This window comes from Chrysochloris asiatica, unplaced genomic scaffold, assembly GCF_000296735.1.
Source record: "Chrysochloris asiatica unplaced genomic scaffold, ChrAsi1.0 scaffold00134, whole genome shotgun sequence".
Lineage (NCBI taxonomy): Eukaryota > Metazoa > Chordata > Mammalia > Afrosoricida > Chrysochloridae > Chrysochloris > Chrysochloris asiatica.
Genome location: NW_006408652.1, coordinates 7,557,058 through 7,563,423, shown reverse-complemented (window position 1 = coordinate 7,563,423; position 6,366 = coordinate 7,557,058). Strand labels below are relative to the sequence as shown.

At 36.9% G+C, this 6,366-nt stretch overlaps 1 pseudogene; it reads left to right on the top strand.

Moving 5' to 3' along the window:
- The first annotated feature begins 2,617 nt into the window (after positions 1 to 2,617).
- LOC102831520 lies at positions 2,618 to 3,228 on the top strand (annotated as a pseudogene).
- The last annotated feature ends 3,138 nt before the right edge of the window (positions 3,229 to 6,366 follow it).

Below are 6,366 nucleotides of genomic sequence, written 5' to 3'. Positions count from 1 at the left end.
AAGATCATTTTTACCCACAAAGTTAGAGGTTCATACTCACTCCTTGCAAACTCTATACAGAGTCACTATGAGTCAGAACTTAATTAACAGCACTTAAAAACAACAACAATGTCTAATGAACTTGAGGGTTTCTTCATATGCTTGTTGGTTGGTTGCCCTTTTTTTTTTTTTTTTTTTTTTTTTTTTTTGCATCAATTGATATTGTCATATAGCTGGTTTCCTTAAAAAAAAATTATGTGGTGGATTGCACTGGTTATTTTTCTAATATTGAACCATCCTTGCACCCCTGATATTAACCCCCCTTGGTCATGATGTATTATTTTTTTGATGTGTTGTTGAATTCTGTTGGCTAGGATTTTGTTGAGACTTTTTGCATTTATGTTCATGAGGAATATTAGTCTATACTTTTTTTTTTTATTATTATTGATGTCCTTCCCTGGTTTTGGTATAAGGGTTATGCTTGCTTCATAAAACGTTTTCCATCCTTTTCTATATTCTGTAATAATTTGAGTAGAATTGGTGACAGCTCTTCCCCGAATTTTTGATAAAATTCACCAGTGAAGCCATCTGGACCTTTTTTTGGTTGGGAGTTTTTGATGACCAGGTCAAAAAACTTTGTCATAGATATCTGTTCAAGTTTTTATTTCAATCTGTTTAAGGTTAGGTTTGTTGTTGTTAAGTACTGTAGAGTTGGTTCCGACTCATAGTGACCCTGCACAGGCTTTCCCAGGCTGTAAATCTTTATGGGAACAGAGCGCCTCATCTTTCTCCTGTGGAACCGCTGGTAGTTTCGAACTGCTGACCTTGAGGTTGGCATCCTGACTCGTAACCACTACGCTATTTAGAAAAACAAGATTAGGTAGGTTGTGTTTTTCTAAAATAGTATCCATCTCTTCAAGATTTTTCAAATTTGTTGGAGTACAACTCTTCATAAAATTGTTATTATCCTTTTTATTTCTATTGGTCCTGTTGTGACATCACCCATGTGGATTCTTATGCATGTTATTTGTGTCTTCACCCTTTTTTCTTTTGATATGTTTGCAAACGGTTTGTCAATTTTATTAATCCTTTCAAAGAACCAGCTTCTTGTCCTGTTGATTCTTTCTATAGTTGTTCTGTTTTCTGTCTCATTGATTTCTGCTCTTATCTTCATTATTTCTTTTCTTTTGGTGACTGTAGGTTCCCTCTGTTGGTCTGTTTCTAATTGTTACAGATAATGTGTTAATGTGTTAATTTTGGTTGTTTCTTCTTTTTGGATGTGTGCATTTATTGCAATAAATTGTCCTCTCAGCACCGCTTTCGCCACGTCCCAAAGATTTTGGTATGTTGTGTTTTCATTCTCATTTGTTTCTGGGAATTTTGTAAACTCATCTTTTACTTGTTCTACTACCCAGTAGCTTTTAAGCAGCTCTTATTCAGTTTCCATGTATGTGATTTTATTTCCTCGTTTTTCCTATGTTGATTTATAATTTTATAGCATTGTGATCTGAGAAGATGCTTCATAGTATTTTGATGTTTTTTGATGTTTGTACATTTATGGAGGCTTGTTTTGTGTCCTAACACATGGTCTATTCTGGAGAATGTTCCATGTGCACTGGAAAAGGATGTGCATTGTGCTGTTGTTGGGTTGAATGCTCAGTACATATCTATGAGGTCAAATTGGTTGATTGCGTTGTTTAGTTCCTCTGTGTCTTTGTTGAATTTCTTTCTGGTTATTCTGATCTTTTTTGAAAGTGGTGTATTAAAATCTTTTGACACTATATCTATCAATGCTCTGCTCCAATTCATAATATTTTCATCTTCAGTCACTGTATATGACAATGTTCTTCTGCTATTATAAGGTTTACATATTCAGTCCTCCTCTCCTTTTTCCTAGTCTATCATTATCTGAATGCTCATCTGAATCCTGTGTACCATGAGTGATCTTGCTGATATTTAAAATACTGGTGGCATAGCTTTCAGCATCATAGTAACATGAAAGTCACCTGAATACAACAAAGTGACAGACAAAGGGGTGTTATTTGCTCATAATACAGATGAAAATAGTGTGGTGAAAGAATGCATCCTTGACACATAGCTATCCTGATTTTAAACTACACAGTATCCCCTTATTCTATTTGAACAACTTCCTTTGGTCTATATATGTCCCAGTTAGAATGGAAAAAAAATGAACCAAAACTCAAATTCATGAAAAAGACCAGACTTACTAGAATGATAGGGACTGGAGGAAACCCTGAGATTGTCAACCTAAGATAACTTTAACTGAAAACTAAACTGAGAGGTCACCATTCAGCCAAACAATAGATTGGATTATAAAATAAACAGTATCACCCATGAATAATGTGTCCCTAAAACAATTAACTATATGAAACCAAATGGTGAACATTGATCCAGAAACAGTGATGGAAGACAAGGAGGAGGAGGGAAGCTAGATCAATGGAAAGAGGATGGAAATGATGAGAATGCTGATATATTGTATAATCTGTTACCAATGTCACAATTTATATAAAAAATGATAAATGTAAATATAATTCATTGTGTAAACTTTTACCTAAAATAATAAAATATTGAAAACAAAGAAATGTAGTCAGCTGTTTTTGCCGCATCTGCTGCGAGAATGAAGACCATTCTCAGCAACCAGACTGTCGACCTTCCGGAGAATGTCGACATCAGTCTGAAGGGCCGCACAGTCATTGTGAAGGGCCACAGGGAAACCCTGCGGAGGAACTTCAACCACATCAATGTGGAGCTCGGCCTCCTGGGGAAGAAAAAGAAGAGGCTTCACATTGACAAATGGTGGGGAAACAGCAAGGAACTGGCTACATTCTGTACCATCTGTAGTCATGTGCAAAATATGATCAAGGATGTTACATTGGGCTTTCATTACAAGATGAGGTCTGTGTATGCTCATTTCTCCATCAACGTTGTTATCCAATAGAGTGGGTATCTTGTTGAAATCTGAAACTTCTTGGGTAAAGAATACATTCACAGGGTTCGGATGAGGGCAGATGTTGCTTGTTCAGTATCTCAAGCCCAGAAAGATGAATTCTTGAAGGAAATGACATTGTACTTGTATCAAATTCAGCTGTTTTAATTTTGCAAACCACAACAGTTAAAAACAAGGATAGCCGAAAAATTTTGGATAGTATCTATGTGTCTGAAAAAGGAACAGTCCAACAGGCTGTAAGATATAAAAGCTATCCAGCTATGGAAACAAGGCCCCCGTGATTCCTATGATCTTTTTGATGTAATAACATTTATCTAACCATTTGGGTATTTCATTTTTTTAAAACGCTATCTCCATCCTAAATTCTATTAAGATTTATAGTCTTCAAATAAAACTGACTGCTTTCCAATTAATTGGAGAGTTTGTAAAAAAAAAAAAAAAAAAAAAAAGATATAGTTAGCTAGGAATTTCAAGGAAGTTAAAGAGCAAATAATATTCTAATTTCCAGACCATGATTAATTGGAATTGACTTTCATAAAGCTAAAATATATTAGAGCACACATTTCTTATAATCTATAGGAACTAGAAACATTGTAGGCGCTACTTACGTGCTGTATATATCTTGCCACACGTAACTGTCACAAAACCATTTGTGGTAAGTACTATTACTATTTGCGTTTTAGAAATGAGGGAACTGAGGCATATAGGCTGTCAAATAACTTGCCCAAAGCTGAACAGGTAGTAAATAGGGGAACCAGAATCTAAATCTCCAGCATTCTGATCCCAAAAGTGTAACTACTTCTCTCTCCTACCTACAATTCAGAAGACTGGTTTTGAAATGGCCCCTGAAAATAGCTGATCAGTTAAAAAAAACAAAAAACAGTTCATTCTGAGAGTCATGCTTATTTAATATAGAGATTGGAAATAGCAGCCACAAAATAAAATAAAATCTCATTCTATTTGACAAACATCAAGCTATTGTATGTGTGTGTGTGTTTTAAATACTTTTTGTTGTGAATTGAGTGAAATTTTACAGACAACATCGTTGGTTTTACATTCAATAAACCATACACTTTGTTTCATTTTAGTGATTGCAACTCCCTCCATGCGCCATTTATCAGGCTTCCCCCCTGTAGATCCTATATCCATTCCACCCACCTTCCTATCTCTTCTCAATTTGCCCTTAGGTAAGTGTTGCCCTTTTGATTTTGCATGATTGGCCATTGCATCTTGAACATACCTTACTAATGTTGTTGTCCCTCCCTATATATCTTCTGCTTAACTGAAAATTGGGCCAGAATGGTGAGTTCCATTCCAGACTTGAAGTTGGTTGAGGACCATAGTTTCAGTTACCTCCAGCCTCTTTTGACCAATAAGTCCAATATTGTTAAAAAATTAATTTTGAATATTATTCCATATTTTCTAAGCAGTTGTTAATGATAGCCAGGAATCATCTAGTTTTTCTGGTCTCCGTGTTAAATAGACCGGTGTTTTCATGTTCCATTGATTCCAAGTCTCTTCATTTTTCATCATCCTTCTTTATTCAGCATTCTTCTTTTTTCTGCACGTGGAAAGACGAATAACTGCACATTAGACAGTGCTCATAAGGTTTTAAGATTACAGATGCTACTTACCAAAGTAGGATGTCTGTGTGGACTATGTTATGCCAATTGACCATGGTGTTCCCTAAGACTATGGTCCTGAGCCCCCAGGCCCAGCAACTCATTGCCTTAATATTTTTTATAATATCTAAGAGATTTTCATAATTCTGCCCACTGTATGCACCACTATCAACACTCGTGGAAGCAGCAGTCAAGAAATTAAACAACGTATTGCGTTAGGCAAATTTGCTGCACAAGACCTCTTTAAAGTATTTAAGAGCAAAGATGTCAGCTTGAGGAATAAGGTGCTTGATTCAAGCCATGATATTTTCAATAGCTTCATATGCATGTGAATATGGTAGACTGTAGAAGAATTGACGTATTTGAGTTGTGGTGTTTGAGAAGGATATTAGAAATAGAAGAACAAACAAATCTGTGTTGGCAGAAGTGCAGCCAGAATGCTCCTTAGAAGCCAGGATGTTGAGACTTCATATCTTATATGTCGGGTATGTTATTAGGAGGGATCAGTTCCGGAGAAGAACATCATGCTTCGTAAAGTGGGGGCTTTCAGTGAAGAAGAGGAAGACCACCAACAAGATGGAAGTGGCAGCAGCAATAGATTCAAGCTTAACAAAAATTATGAGGATGGCATAGGACTGTTGTTGTTGTTGTTAAGTTCCGTCGAGTCGATTCCGACCCATAGCGACCCTGTACAGGGTTTCCGAGGGTGTAAATCCTTACGGGAGTAGAAAGCCTCATCTTTCTCCCGCGGAGCGGCTGGTAGTTTTGAACCGCTGACCTTAAGGTTCGCAGCCCGATTCGTAACCACTACGCTACCAGAGTGCATAAAGTTGCTGTGAGTTGGAACCGAGATGACAGCATCTAACAACAATGGCGACATGCTTCAGGAGTCCTGGTGTGGATAAAGCACTAGACCACAAGGTCGGTTTGAACAGAAAGGTTGGTGGTTCAAACCCACCTGCCACTCTTTGGAAACCCTATACAGGAATACTATGAGCCAGAACCAACTCAATAGCACATAACAACCACAACAACAATGCTCTACCACATTCATAGCTGTGTTTCCAGGAAATGTACAAATATCCTTTTTCAAATTTTTATGTATTTTTGGGATATGTATCCCACTCTTCCTCTTATATCCATTTAGCCTGTGTGTTTGTCCATGTATCTACCTCCAGTGTACTATTGTTCCAAGGTTGTGTATATATCACTATTTACCTCTGTCCCCTTTAGTCCTTACCTACATTCTTGTGTATTGACTTGTCTTCATCATTCTTCTGTCAACCTCTCTTTTCTGTTATATTACTTTCCCCATCACCCAAGTTAACAAGTGAAATACTAGACTCCCACCCCTGTGGGAGTTATTAGCGATTACCAGAGGGTGGGCAGAAGGGGGGTGGAAAGGGGAAACTCAATACTTAGGAGACGCTGAGCTTCTGTGAAGGGTGATGTGAGAATTTGAAAATGGATAGTGATGATGGTTGAACAACAAAATAAATGCTATGAATATCACTGAACTGTACATGTAAAAATGTTGAAATGGCATAGCTTTTGTCACATATATTTTTACTATAACTAAGAAAAAATTATTGTAAAGCAATGTCAATGTGATATTGGTATTGTTGTTGTTTTTAAGTGCTATTGAGTTGGGTCCAACTCATAGCAACCCTGTATAAGGTTTCTGAGTAGTTGTTCGTGAGTTTGAACTGCTGACCTGGTGGTTCAAACTGATTTTGTAATCCAGTGCTTATCCTGTGGTGCCACACCAGGACTCTGTGATATTGGTATTGTTGTTGT